The following is a 16,275-nucleotide window of genomic DNA, read 5'->3' as shown; positions in this document are numbered from 1 at the left end:
CCCGTGGCTGCAGGCAATATGAAATGATCTCAGGAGTGTTGTCAGAGAGGCTGCTGAAGCACAGCACATATTTTAGGCACATCAATCATCTGTAAGTATTGCTGTAAAACATTGTACAATGGGGTTTAAAACACTTCATGTGCCTTCTAAAGTTATAGGCGCTGTGTGTACCTAGAAATGACATTGAGATGAAATCCCTGTTGTCTTTTTGGAATTCTGCAGATGGAGGAAACAAATTTTGTTTTCCCAAAATATGAGAGCGTGTTAGAATTGTTGGATAGATATGATGAAGAAATGTAGATCTCCTGGGCACAAGATCGGAACCTTCTCAGTATATCACAACTTGATCAACCCAGTCTCAAAAATGTATTAAGTAAATATTAATCAAAAGGTAACACAGTGATAAATCTTACCTGTGCTGAATTAATGTTTATTTTATCTGTGCCATAGCAAAAATTTCCCTTGTGTTACAGATAAGACCACCACAGTGTGGATCAGATTTGAAGATTTTCACCACGAAGTATAAACAATTGTCTACATTTCTACTAAAAATATTTAACGAGACACATACATATGAGAATACTTATTTCCTGGATGTATTTGCAGATTATTTAGTTTAAAATTAGAGAAACATCATATGTTTTTATTTTCTTTTTAAAATGTACATTATACATACAAACATAAAATGTGAATAAGTATTAAGTACACTAAGGGCCAAGTTTTGAATTCCTTACTGTGGGAAAACATCAGTTGAAGTCAATGGGAACTTTGCCTAAATAAACCCTGCAACATTTTATTCATACATGGTAATCTGAAACAGCTTTTTTTACTTTATTGTTAGCTATCTTTTGAATAACAAAACATTCAAATTTGAAATGCCTGTTGTAAGTTTTTATTGTGTCTCTGGGAGGTTAAATGCATTTGAGATTTTGAAACATCCAGTTGTACCAGAAGTTTCAATGCACTTACATTCCAAGAGAGAAACCCTATACAATGTACATACAGAAAATTTTATATGAGAGATATATGTGAAGAAAACTAACATGGAAGAAAACTAACATAACAGTAGTAATCTATTTAAGACTTCACTCTTCTAACCCAAAACCAAAGTGTGCTCAATTATTGTTCTGGGTTATATCTATTGGATTATTACACTGTAGTTTGTAGTTAATCTTATAGTTTAGTCTTAACTCTACGTACATATGTTTCTTTTGAATACAAAAGGGTCTGTTTCCCCCTTGATGCATTAGTTTGTGACTGTATTGGCAGAACAGACTTCTCAAATCAGGAATTTCCAAAGTTGAGGGAGCAGCTGGCTTATGGTAGCACTTCTCAACCAGAGGTCTGGGGCCCCCTGGAGGGGTCTGAGTAAGTTTCAGGAAGTCCAACAAAATAAACCAGAGAGCAGGGCCAGTGTTACTCACTGGGGCCCAGCGCTGAAAGCCAAATCCCAAGCCCCACTGCTAGGAACTGAAGCTAAAGCGAAAGCTTTGAGAGCCTCCTCACTGGACTGAGGCTGCCCAATCAACTTATCTTATTGGGTTCCCCTGTGGCGTGAGCTCCTGGGCAATTGCTATGCTGTCCACCACTAATGCTGGCCCTAGCTATTAATCTATTGAAAAACCATTGTGGCAGGAGTAGGTCCTGGAATTTCTATAGCTTGCCGGGGGAGGAGGGGCCACAGAAAGAAAAAGCTGAAATCCTCTGGCTTATGGGACTTGATAATGGGTGATGAAGCCATTTTCCATCACTAGTTTACATTAGGTCAACATGACTAAAATTATCACTGAAAGGCTGGTTAGTGGTAGGTGTGAAATGACTGGATGATTTTAGTCCATCTCCTAGATGAATCACAGTCACATGACAATAGCTGCTTTTCTAGAAAGTGTAAACTAGCAACCTTACTGTCAAATTCCACTGAGACCAGAAATATGACATTTTTTTAACCTGGGTCTACATTGCAAAATTCTGTTGATATAGCTCAGTAGTGTGGAAAATTGGACTCCTAACTCTCAGTGTAGACAGTACTATGTTGACAGGAGGATTTCTGCCCTTGACATAGTTACTTCCTTTCAAGGAGGTAAGGTACAAATGCCAATGAGAGAAGCTCTTGCGTGGACATAGTGGCAGCTTCTGTAAGTGCTACTGCTGCTGCAGTGCTGTAAGCGCTTAGAAAAATAACTTTTCTGATAGCGAAAGTAGGTCCTCAGAGTCAGGTTGAGATGCATTGAACTTGTCTATGCACACAAGAATGCACCATTTTAACTAGTAGTGTGTGTGGGGGGGGGGGAGGGGTTGCACTGATTTTGTTGAAATGGTGCAACTTTGTGTATGGACATTGTTACATTAGTTTACACCTTGTGTTTGTTGAGTCAGGGTTAAGCTAAACTGAGATAAGCCCAGTTTAAACAAATGTGTAATGTCTGTATATTCTGCACTGGTTTATCTCAATTACTGCAATGTCACATCTTTAGTTGAAGAGTTGTATACTTATATGCAGACTATGCCACTGATAGGGTAACGGGGAAATTTATAGGGATAGCTTGTGCAAAAACTGGGTATTATGAATAAACAGAAGTGTTCGCTTCCCAAGCTGTCATTCTACCACTTTCTGTAGTCCTTTAGGGAAAGATTCTTTGCTGCTATAAGTAGGTGGTCTCCATTGATTTAACTGGAGCTACACTGCTTTATGCTAGTTGAGAATCTGGCCATACATTATTTTAAAATAGAAGCTGAAGTGTGTTTGATTCTAGCCTGTTTTATATTTTTAGAAGATTAATAAAACAGTATATTTAAACGTTGCGTGTTAATCTACATTTCAAAAAGCGATGAAATCTGTCGTCAGAAACATTTCTAATGAATTTATAAAGAATATATTTCTCCCCTCAATATACTGGAAACTTAAATTTAATTACCAAGAGGTACAATAGGTTATGGAAAATAATCATTCTGCAAATGGAAATAGAACTCACAGAATTGCAGTATATTTGCAGCTACTGCAGCCTGAGCTGGTAGAATGAATACCTGTGAGATTATATTGAACAGCCTAGGGGTTTTGTCCAGAACATGGACAGCAGAATCCAATAAACCAAGTGTAATTAAGTGACTTATGTCCATGCTGTGGAAAACCTCTTTTTCTATGAGGGAAAATTGTGGAAATGTTTCCCTTCCTTGATGGTAAAAAGAGAATTTCCAAATTATAGTAGATGGTCCAAGAGGCAGGATCTACCAGCTAGTTGAGGAGATAATTGTTATAAATCCAGTACACAATTGGCACTGGGAGAACCAACCATTAATAAATAGGTTGAGATAATTGGAAAAGTTGGGATTCAGTAGTTTATAAAACTCAAATGTTTTTTAAATACACTTGGCTAATGTAAATCCTGCTCTAAAAGGGAATAGCTTTTAGCAGCTGGTTCCAGATGTAACTTGTAAAAGTTACAGTGAAAAGGTAATTATGTTGTAAGTAGTGGAAAAGCTTTTCTTCATCAAAGTGAGAGTTCCTTTACTACTGAACTGATCAATTAGCAGGGATAAGGAATCCACCTAAGGAAGAGCAACTCTAAACCCTGTTGCCCGTTCTGTAAATTACCTGTTTCAGGACAATCAGACCTTGCTCCAGGCAGATCCTCTCTCTGATGAATGGAAAGCCTACACCGAGTACATAGGCCACATGATTTTAGATGGGCTGATCAAAGCTATCAAGTATTCTCTTAAGTATCTGATTGAAAACACCAAGACATCATTTAAATCCACTCCTTTATTTGAAGTGCAGCTTGTCCTTAATAGCAGCAAAATGACTTTTAAACAGTATTTGGACCCGAATGTCAATGGCAATTTCTCTGACTTGGAGGGACTAATCAGAAACATTTACAGAAACACATCATTTATTTAACAGAGTTTCCAAATGTCTTGGAAAAGACACTTACCAGGTATTATTAGCTAGTATCCTTCCTTAAAAAAACAAGTTGACCCTTCCACAAGGCATTTAAATGTGATTGTTTTCTCCACCCAAAGTAACCTGCATTGAGTAACTTATGGAGGAGAGGCTTTTTACACATCTGTCATTTTCTACATGCCTTAATCTCTTCCTCTTTCCTTCTTGTATTAGTGAATCCAATACTTTTCTCCAGCCACCAGAAGGTGTTCTTGAAATTGCACTGCATGTTTTTAACCCTCCCTGGTTTGCTTGTCCAATTTACAGCATGATGTCCACTTCGCACTGACTCCTTGAGCAGTTGACCTATTTGCATAGGATAAGTTCTTTGATAGATTTAACCTCTGCTTTTGTTTGTGAAGAGTCTTAGGGTATGTCTACACTAGCTCGTTAATTCGAGCTAGGTAGGCAAATGGGGCAACCGGAGTTGCAAATGAAGCCCGGGATTTAAATATCCCGGGCTTTATTTGCATGTTCCCATCCAGTCGCCATTTTGAATTTTCAGTAGCTAGAACTCACTGCCGCGCAGCTACATGTGGCAGTGAAACTTAAATTCATCCTTAGTTCGAATTAACTGTTACTCCTCATTCCACTAAGGACTTAGTTCGAATTAACGTTTCACTGCCATGTGTAGCCACGCGGCAGTGAGTTCGGGCTACTGAAATTTCAAAATGGTGACCAGATGGGAACATGCAAATAAAGCCCGGGATATTTAAATCCTGGGCTTCATTTGCAACTCTGGTTGCCTCATTTGCCTACCTGGCTTGAATTAACGAGCTAGTGTAGACATACCCCTTGTGTTTACAAATGGATTCATTAATTAGACTTCTTGAACAATGATTTATGCAAACATGTTTCAGCCTGTGTAAGTCTTCAGAATTATTTGTGTTATGACTGTTGGTGTGTCTTTGTGTGCAAGCATACACTCACTGTGCTGTGGGATTGGTCGCATAGATCACCTGAAGTTGTTCTACTCCCTGCTATCCACAATCATTATTAGCATGACTATTCACCACAGTTTCTCTTTCTATAGACAAATACAGTTTTGTGTGAATGTTCACAGGTAGCAAATCAAAGTGGTCTGCAATAATATTAAAACATTTTTGCAGTTTTAATATTAATGAACATTTGCAAATATTTTTTGCCAAGCTCAACTCAGCTGGCAAAGGAAGCAAGACCCTTGATTTGGCTTCATTTCCGTTTTCCAAACTGAATTTATGGCAGTCACAATCAAGTGTTAAAATCTAATCTCAGATACAGAGGCCGTGGAGAAAGAACATATTAAACGTAAGCAGGTCACAATTGTATAAACTGCACAAAAGCAGCAACATTATGAAATACATGGGGAAAACTAAACAAAGAACTTTTTAAAAGCAACTAAATCAAGCAGAGCTGATGGGAAATGGTAATATTTTAAGGACTAACCCTTTGTTGTAGTTAAGGTGCTTCACTGCTCAGGTTGAGCAGGGGAGGTGCCGAAGTGGAATAAAGCCTAACTTTGCATTTCCCTACTCGTGGTCTAATTGTGTACTGAGCCAGTCCCCTGAGTACGGTAGAGCAGTCTGTTTGAAGGCTGTTGGCTCTAAGCTGCACTGATTCAGGAGGCTGGAACGACAATGGAATTGGTGGAATTTAGGGAAGATCTGGCCACATCTTCTGTTCTGCTACAATAACCCTTGTAGACAGGGATAGAAAGCATAAGAACCAATATACCAGCTGTGCCACCAGAGGATCCCTCTCCTTGAGGCCAGCTCCACAAACATGTTCCTTTTGTTGAGCAGTGCAAAGAAATTGCACAGAACCCAAGAACAGTATTTTGCATTAAATTGTCCTTGTGTCCTTTGCTGATCATTTGGGATGTCTCTGTCCTTGTCCATGCCTATGTCTAACATAAAATGGTAGCCTGAGGAGCAGTGTCACCTCTAATTTTTCCTGCCCCTGAGCAGAATGAATTTTCCTATGTGCACCAATGTGGAGGTAATGTGTGACATGGACGTTATGTGTGAAAGCACGTTGGTGTTGGTGCACATAACAAAATTAATGTCGTAGGATTGGGGGAAAGGGGTTGGTGTATGGGGGGGCTCAGGCCTTGGCTGTGAGGGTTGGGGTACAGAAGTGTGAGGGCTCCAGCTGGAAGTGAAGGTTCTAGTGTGGGGTTGGGGTTTAGGGACTCAAGGCTGGGACAAGAGTGTTGTGGTGCAACAGCTTTGGCTAGGGGTTCAGGCTCTGGAGTAGGACTGAGGATGAGAGGTTTGTGGTGCAGGAGTGGGCTCCAGATCCGGTCAGAGGATCAGGCCTGGGGGTTGGAGTGCAGGAGTGGGTACAGGCTCAGGGCTGGGGTATAGGCTAGGGATGTTAAATAGTGGTTAGGAAGCTAATCAAGTAGTTGATGGAATTTCCATTGACTACTGGATTAGTCAATAAGGAGGTTTGCTGCAGCTCTGCTTTTTACATGTATTAAGATCTGCAAGGCTCTTACTACATTTAAAAAGCAGAGCCACCATGGTCTGGAACCAGGTGCAAGCTGGAACAGCTGAGTCCCGGCTCCTGACCCCAACCCCCAGTGAGTAGCCTGGTGCCCACCATCAATTTCTCTAAGGCTGGTGGCTCTTACTACATTTAAAAAGCAGAGGCCCAGTATCTGGGACCTGGCACGAGCCAGGACTGGTCAGTCCCAGCTTGAGCCATTTCTCCTGCTGTGCCTCTGCCTCCCTTGCCCCCCTCGGAGACAGTGCTAGGGGGAACCGGCTTCTAAGAGGCAGACAGTGTGTGTGTGGGGGGAGAGCAACTAGTAGAGTAGTGACTTGACTGCCCGATAAACCCAGGCTTGGGTTGGAGTAGGGGATGATGGCATTGGGTTGCAGGAGGTTGCTCACAGCTGAGGAGGCTCAAGGTGGGGACAGGTAGTTGGGGCTCAGGCTTATCTGGGTGGGTCCCTGTTGGGGCCAATGAGGGGGCACCCTTTCTCCTGGCCTTGGTAGCTCAGAGCTGGGGCCAGTAGGCAAGGGCCTCTGTTCCCCAGCTGCAGCAACTCAGTGCTGGGTTTGGCCAGGACGGACTTCCGCCACCCACTGCAACAGCTTCAGGGCTTGGGAAGATATCTCTCTGCCTACTGCAGGCCAGAACCCCTGCAGGGGGTATAGTCGGAAGCTGCGTGGCTAGCAGGCATTTAGCTAAAGGGACTTAGCAGAATGAGAATAGGACCTCTTTCTGCTAATTATTGGCTGTTTCTGCCCTGAACAGCCATGCAGTCTAAACAGATAAACCCAGAATTGGTAATCCATGAATTCAGAAATCATGAATAGACCCCCAGAAGTTGGGAGACTGACTAAAAAAAACCCTATTTTATTTTGACAAACCCCACACATTAGGTTGCTATCTGGTTTCTGAGCCATTAGGTTGAACTTGGTCATATTTTCAAGGGTTTCTCTGCAACCATGAAGGCTTGAAACTTCCCAGGCAATCTCCTGCTACCTGTAACTGAGACTTGAAGAAAATCAATACATGTAAAGAGATGCATTAACATTGTGGAAACGAGCGACACTGCAAGAGGGAGACAGGGTGAGGAAAGGGAAACAGCATGGAAGCAGAGTAAACAGTGTAGTGGTTGGGGAAAGCCACAGCCGTGCCATGTGGTTTGAGGGGCTTTTGGGGGAAGCTGTTGGAGGGTTTTAATTTTTGTGGGGTGGGGTTTTGTTAGGAGAAGATGAGGAGGCAAGGAAGAAGGGAGGGGGACATTTGTCAAGAAGGGAAGGGAGGAGTAAGGAAGGGAGGGCAGCTGGAGAGTGAGCCTGAGAAGAGAAAGTGAGGGAAGGGGGCTTGAATGCAGCCTTCAGAAGCAAGTCACAGGGAGGAGCCTGCCATACAGGGAGACTGAGCTTTACACTGTAAATTGTACCTGCCATTAGAACTCCAGCCAAAATAATCTCTCACCACATGCTATCAAATCAGGTTCCCAACCAAGGCTGAACCAGTCCCCAGCATAGTTTAAATCCGCATTACTTCTAGAACTAGCGATGTGAGCTTTACAATAGCTAGGGATTTTCCCTGTATCAGGGGAATCCATGGGTGACCTTTTAGGGGAGCTCTCCATTCCTACCAAGGTGACACAAAGAGAATGGAGCTAGGGGCCAGGATCTGGCTCAATGATTTCAATATAGTAACAAGCCTTTTCCTGGTAGTGCGTCTTTCCAGAATCAGACCTTCAGTCTTTGGATGACCAGGTGATATCCCACCCACCTTTACTATCTCTCTGCAGGGATTTAAACCTTGCATTTTGGGCAATATGGAATTCTTGGTGTGGGGTCTAGGGACTCTGTCTCTGGAATCCAGTCTCTTGAGACTCTGCAGAGGCTGATTGTGGTGGCATATAGAACTTGGTTGAAATAAGACTTACAGTGGATATGAGAGCTGAAAAGATCAAAGCAGAAGGTATTATGGCTGCAGGCCCTTTCTCTTTTAGAGGAGGCTAAATTCCCTTTTTAAATTAGCTACCTACATCTGGAGAGAAAGGGAATGTATCTTTGGATGCTCTCCAAACAAAGAAGAATAAACTGTTCCCTCTTTTAGTAAGGGGAAGAAATTTAATGACAGAATTCATTTTAATATCACCCCGCCATGCTTGAAAGCAAAACTGTGTTTCCTACAAAGGATCTGGTGCACTTATATAGTACCAGCTTTAGGGTTAATCTAAAATCACCTTCAAGTTATCAGTGTGATTAATAACAGCCAATCCCAAAACACTTCCTGTGGTTTACTTACAGAAATCAAGGAGCTCAAGAGACTTGCTTAACTTCACTGTTCAGAGCCATTCTGTTCCTCCCTCCTTTTTACTGTCTGTTTCATAGGTTACAAGCTCTTTGGAATAAATACCTTGTCATGTTTATGCTTACTATAGTGTGGATACTACACAAATAATGAACACCCACTTATCAGAGATAAGTGGGTATGGGCAATGGTATGTTTTGTAGTCAGTAGATGACAAATAGTCACTGAGTCATTTCATTTTTTTAAGTGCTCCAAAATATTGGCATGGTGGATGATAAACCAGAAATTATTAAACCCCAACCAATCACATTCAGCTTATTCAAGCAGCAAACAGTGACCCTGATTATTAATTTACATTTTGGATTATCTGCTTGCCACTGGGCTAACTTCTCGGGGCCTTGTAGGTGCCTTGTTGTTTGGCTTCCAGCCCACCTCCTCTTAATTTAAATTAAATCACTGACTCCACTCATCCTTCAAATTTATTTGCACTTTAGCGAGATGTGGATCAGATGGATACCCGGGAAGGAATCATGAGCAATTGGTCACTGTTAATGTTCAGGAGAATCAAAGCCACTTTAAGAAATACAGCTACTTATGGATGGATGATAAATCTGAATTTATGGAGCAGTTCTTCTTCTGTGGAAGTTTTCTTAATACCAAGGTGCTGGAATTGTATGCAGAACATGAGCTATAGAAATGCTTGCCCAAGTTAGCACACTTTAATGGACAAGTATTTAAGTTCTTGCACTTTCTTGCGTTTTTCTTTCTGGTGCTGATAGAACAGCTATGAAATCATTATTGTGTAGTTTTTTCTTTAAGATCCATGTTTATGATACCCTATACAAGGTAGTTAGTGAATATGAAAATCAGACTTTCAAAGTGTCTGGTTCTAGGCTGATGTTAAATCTTTTGAAATAGCTTGGATGAATAATATTATTTAAAAATGCACTTGGATGTATAAGGAACATCTACTCAACCAAGTAACTCACAGGTAAGCTAGTCTGAATTCTCTTAACTGGTTTTGTTGGAAATGTGATCCTTTGATCAAAGAAGGATGAGGAGGACTGGAAGCAAAAACACAGGACTGACCCCAGCTCTGTCCTTGGTCAGGTCTATGCTGGGGAGAAAGTCAACCTAAGATACGCAACTGCGGCTATGTGAAGCTACCTTAGATCAAATTTTCCTGGAGTCTCCATTGGCAAGAGGTTGATGGGAGAAACTCTCCCATTGACTTCCTTTATTCCTTAAGACCCAGTGGGGTACTGGAGCTGATGACCATCAGCTATCAATTTAGCAGGTCCTTATTAGACCCAGAAGATCAATCTCCATAGCATCAATCTCCTGGTAAGTGGAGACAAGCCTATAGACTTATCATGCGACCTGAGGCAAGACACTTAACTTCTTTGCAACTACGTTTCCTCACGTGCATATCATTTACCTAATTCATTGAAGTGCTAAGGCTTAATTTATTATTGCTAGCAAAGTGCTTCGAGGTCTTCAGATAGAAGGTGCCACATGTGTGAAATACATTAGTTATTTCTTATTTATTTATTATTCTAATGTAATTTTGACTTGTCTTAAGTACTAAGGATTTCTAATACTTCTGCCATTTGCCTATTATGCATGTATGGCTGAATTAATACTTAGAGACAGAGCCATGCTGGTGGAGGAGGAGGGTTCACCACCTGAGCAGCAGTGGCTGGAGACATGCTGGCTAGGCACAACAAGATTACAAACCATAGTAAAGGTATAATGAATGCTTTGAGTAACACAGAGACGAGAAAAGGTGACCTTGGCTGCTGTTTGAAAGGGTATAATTTGCATTCTCCTTAGCTCAATCATCCTTTACGGGGAGTGGGCCCTGGTGTCACACGGCCTCTGTCTCAAACCTTTCTGGGTCATTCACCACAATGGGCAGTGCTGAGCTAGCCCCTTCGTCCACCACTCCTTTTACATTGGAGTACCTGGACCAGCTCCTTGCTACCACCTGAGTGGGAGCACTCAGAGAAGAAGAAAAAAGAGATGTAGGGGCAGATGCTACCACATCCTGCCCAATGAGAGAGCTGGTGTCATACATATGGAATGCAGTTCTTGTCTTATAAAAAAACAACAAAACACAATGCTTTTACATTTGATTTGATTGCATTTACTTGTTCATTAATGTAATTGATGTGTGTGGCTTGTCTTAAGTTTTCACACGCGCCATGCTAATTAACTGTTGACACTTTTCTCACATTATATATCATTAGTGTTACTGAGCTAGAGAAATTCATTCATGGAACTGAAAAAGGTTTACTAAGACTATTAGAGGAGGCGGCTACCCCACTCTGGTTAAAATATTGGGGCATCTGATGGCTCTACAGGATTAGCAATTAATATCATAACATTTTTCAAACCCTTAAAATCAACTCCTGAGCTACTCAGAACCTATGCACAGCAGCTATCAAACCAGATCTATACAGAATTGGCAGTAAGGACTCTGTGTGCCACACACAACACTTTTTGTCATACTTAGAAAATAGCAATACGATTTGTACACAATTTTGTAGCCTAATGTTGAGAGAAATTAAACTTGGCGCTCTTTTTTTTTTTTTTTTTTTTTAAATCCAACAACAGATCACGGATCAAAATGTGAAGTCCCTTTTTGCATTCTGTGCATCCTGTCAACAGGGTGGCAATCTCTTTACAATCTGAGCTGAGAGGAAGGAATTCTTTTTCCATGACTCCCTAAGTCATTAAGGGCAGTGGAGCTACTCTGAAAAATCTCCAACTACTGTAGGGACATAATCATTGGTGGGGCTGCCATCACAGACTTTTATCCAGAAAGGATCTACATGGTCATCAGCTCTGACAACAATCTCTTGTACACTGTGGAGCTGACAGCAAAGAACAATTTGCAGCTAAAACTTTTGGATAGACCAGGACTGGCATGTATGACTGTGAACTTCCCAAAGTTTAGAAATGCTTGGCTTTTGGGTTTGCGTGATTTATAGTAAAAACCCAGGGACTGAAAGGGACCCAAATCCAGAAACAAAACTAGAAAGCATAGGATATATCACATGATTTCGGGCTGAGAGCTGATAAGCTGTAAACCGTATGACTCGTAATGGTTTTTTTATTTAAAAATTAATTTCATCGCTCTTTTTGGAATTTATTTCTGTTTCTATTTCTGCTAATAAGCTGATCACGTTGTCAGCCTCAAGAGCCTGATACAAAACCCATTTCAGTCAATCAGTCACAACTGACTTAAGTGGCCTTTGAATCAGGCTTCTAATCAGTTAGAATAAAACCATCACAACAAAAACATTATTGTGTTTTATTGAATTTTATGGATTCATGAAATAACAATAATCATTAGAGCTGTTAAGGATATTTAGATTAAAAACAAATTTGATGAAAAAAGAAAAGTGTGTCTAGCTTTTATTTTTCACATGCTCTGATTAGCTCTAATAATTACTCCAGGTAATACACTGAAATTATTGCATCTAACAATAGTGGATTCAGCGTAAAGTCATATGGCACATGTGCTGAAAAATCTTAAAGTTCAGTATCTTATTTGTTCTGTAGTATGTTTATCAAAATAACAAAATCAGTTATTTCAAACTGTGCACACACTTTTGTGCTATTTATGGAAAATACTAAGAAATTCCTGAGTTGCACAAATGTAGAGAAACACTGGAAGAACTTAATTTCCATTTTTGCTTTTACATTTAGATTTTAGTTAACTCTTGATCTATAGTGCAAACATTTAAAAAATGTTTCAAGGCAAAGAAGTTGTGTGTTAATTTCATCTCAGTGTTATATTTTATGAATAAGACACACAGAACCCAATTTTTAAAGGAGTTTCAGCTATTCCTTGGTCTCTGCAATGGAAAGTTTTCTGGGCAAACAGTCGAATTAGGCCCTTGTCTTGCAAATACTAAATTTTGCAGTATCAGGGCACTACTTGTTTGTATATGCAAATCGAGTAATTTGGTGCTTAATTGACTCATTTGCATGAATGAATACCTGTTTGCACATTTTCTGAATGTGTGTGTTCACAAATGGTCTGATTTTATACATTTTTTGAAAGGCCTCTGTTTGAAAGGTGGGCCGTATTCTGTAATTTAGGAGTTTGTTGAGAAAATGTTGGTGGGCCAAAAGTTCTATCAGTGTTAATGGCATGATTATAATATTAGACCGGGTATTCTACAAGTTAGAATATTCTCTGAGAAACAGAAATCTTGCCTTGATCCTTGTTTTTCAAAAGATCAAAGCTCTAGGCATGAAACAGATAGAAGGAGCTGAGGGGCGGGGAGAACCTAGCATAATTTCCAGGAAATTTGTAGATCTGTGCTGGGTATAAAACAGAGGGACATTTCAAACTGATTGCTTTACTTTTCAATTCTAATCTTTCAGGCAGTCAAAATACTTGTTGGAAAACAGGGTTTTACTATGGAAATATGTTCTTTAACATACAATTTGTAGAAAGATTTCTTTGTGTCCTTATTTATGTATGTATTGTCAATAGATTGCTTGTGTTTATTAAACTTGTTGCCCAAATAAATGTCAAGTCCTGCCTCAAATAAGAACCAGTAACCTATTTTTCAACAATGAGACACTGGAAAGGCTATATGGTCTAGTTACATTAAAGAGCTGGTAGTATCGGGTACAAGACAAGATGACTCTGAAAAGCTTGGTCTGTGCTATCAATAAAATCCCAAATAACTATTTGCTTTTGTGTAGCTGCTTTTAACCTGTGGGGATTAAACATATGTAATGAAACAATCCTAAACATGTGGCATCCTTGGGTATACTTACTGTTTACCTATGTTCAGCATTACTTCTATTGCACCTGTTTGCTGACACCTGTTGTCAGCAACAGGTATTTTCTTAGAGTATAGAACTTTCCTGAGTTCCATAGATCACCAAACTTTGTGACCTGTTTGGGCAAGAAGTAAAATTGTGAGCAAGCCAAACACCTGCTGAAATGCAGCTGAATTTCTGGATATATGAGGGCCAAGTTCTGAAAGCACTTTGTATTGGATCTAGTGTCTACTTCTTGGAGTTTGAGGGAAGCACAATGCCATCCAGTACTAAGTGTTTGTAGGTTTGAGCCCTAAATTATATAAACCAAATGAGTAAAAATTGGTTAAGGCTTTAAGATCAAGTCTATAGTGTGTTGTTGCATAATTGGAGTGTTTGGTACTTCTGAAGTTTCTTTTCTAAGTTAAAATATCTAAATATGTTTTAACTAGAAAATGCAGAATATTATAAAAACACTTTTTTGTTGTTGCCATAATTCACTTTGGAAATGACCGTGAGTAATTAATCCAGTTTGCCACTTAATAAGGAGGTGAAGAATAAATGATCCAAAGTCAGCTAGAACATAGACAAATGGTTGGGGAATGAGTGTGTGTATGTGTATTTCTGTGAAGGAAGGGTTGTTTGAAATACAAGCTGACAAACAGTATCTGCCTGTAATGTGGTTAAGAATTACCTCAAAAGTGGAAGAACCTTAAAAAAGATTGCCTTCACTGTAAAGCATGAAGTGGCACCTCTGCAGTCCAATGAAGTATCTGTTATCAGAAGAAAATGTGTACTTTTTTGAGGTGAGATCAGTTCTGTGCTCTGAACCAAATGATTTTTCGTTTTTTGTTCTGATAACAAGCTGGCGGCAAGCTTCACTGAACTGAGAAATTGTAAACTCTTAGAAAAGGGCTGTCTAAAGATAACAATTCAATGTTTCTTGGTAATGTATTCTGGATGAATCTGATAATTTAAAGCCCACTTCACCAAAATGGGAGTGACGCTCGCGTCCTCTTTATCTTCAATTATGTCTAATCTGTTTCTAATTCAAACGTGGTGCTGCTGTTGTCAGATCAAATATAGATTTTGAATGTTTTATGCTTCTCCACTGGGAATGTTTTAAATGTAAGCGGGCTGTCTGTCAGGGCCGTGCTGGCTGAATCTAATAAAATTTTAGGTAAATTTAAAGGAAATAAAAGTGTACTTAAAAATGAAATGATTCATGGTTCATGAGATGGAACATATTTAATGAATGGCAGCTAAGGAAAAGTTATGGGATAGTCTCCATGGATCACCTACTTAACCTCTAAGGAGCCCTTCTTCAATAAATATATTGTATCTTTCATGTTAAACAGCAGGAGTTTAGTAACAGGTTTAAACATGAAGTCCTATTTAGGTTTGATGCAATGGATGCGAACAAGCATATGGATAAGGTAAAAATATCTATTGCTTTTATAAATTATTGTGAAACTTCCATCACCGTAAACAGTCTGAAAAACACAGCTGCAGCCTGCCGTTAGTATGCAGCATACATTAACATTTATTGATGTACATAACCCATTCTTTCAAACACCAAAGTGCTTTACAGTGTAACAGTAAATAACGTGACATAGAAATGAGGGTATCATTTTAAAATCGATCTTTAAACAAAGTGATTCACAAGTATATGTGAACAAGAAGGTCTGTTCTCAAGGCTTGTGTGAGAAATACTGTCTTGAAAAAGATTCCAAAATCTTTTTTTCTGAATTTGACAATTAGTTAATTAAAGTGTCGTGAATTTCTTCCTTAAAATTCCATTGTCTGTAGATTCGGATCACTGGGAGGGAAGACCTAGCTTCATTTGTTTAAAAATGTTACTATTGAAGTATATTCCCAATTTTAAAAATAGATTTTTAATTGCAAGGCTGGCTGTGATATAAAGCCTAAAAGTGGACATCTTTTATCATCATAGCATTTCTCCCCTTTGTTACTTCAGGGCTGCTTGAGAATCGTTGATTGTGGGTCTTGATTTACTTATTTTTATTGGGTTGAGGGAGGGAAGCATATGTTTAACTCCGCCCCTTCCAAACCCCTAGGCCAAATTCTGGTTCAAAGTAGCTAAGAAGTGTGCATCTACTTATACTGGGATAGAGAGCCAGATTGTGACTGTTCCTCTTGACTGTTCCTGTGACCGGGCAACTGGGAGATGGGAAGGGTAATGAGTCAGCATAAGCGTCAGTCACAATCAGGGCTGTGAAAGGTTTGCCAGGTCTCTGGGCAATGGAGGGAAAGGGGGCCTCTATGCCTTCAGGAAGGGATGGAGTCGAGGGCAGAAGAGGTGGGGCTGAGGCTAGTCTCCCCCAGCTAGAACTTCAGGGACACTCTGCCCATGACATGTGAGGTTCCAGGGGAGATTTAAAGGGCCTGGTGCTCCTGTTGCTGCCATAGTAACAGCGGCTATGACTGGAAGCCCTGAGCCCATTCAAAAAAGTGGGCCCCCGAGCAGTTGACCTCTTTGCCATTCGCTGTCAGTGGCCCTGATCACAATTGCCATCTCTATACTTGAATGGAACGACTCCCTGTGTAAAAGGAGCCTCTGGCGTGGGTATTGATCCAGCAGCGTAACAGGGATAAAACACTCTGTGTCTGGCACCTGGAAATCAGTTTCAATTGCTTACTGGTACTCCTGAGTGTTACACTTTTGTTACACCCTCTTCTAGGGTATGTCTACACTACAGCACTAATTCGAATTAGTTAATTCGAACTAAGCTAATTCGAACTAGTGCATCTAGACCTAAAAACTA

The sequence above is a fragment of the Pelodiscus sinensis genome, chromosome 7 (assembly GCF_052426305.1).
Source record: "Pelodiscus sinensis isolate ZL-2025 chromosome 7, ASM5242630v1, whole genome shotgun sequence".
Classification (NCBI taxonomy): domain Eukaryota; kingdom Metazoa; phylum Chordata; order Testudines; family Trionychidae; genus Pelodiscus; species Pelodiscus sinensis.
This window is presented reverse-complemented; position numbering follows the sequence as displayed.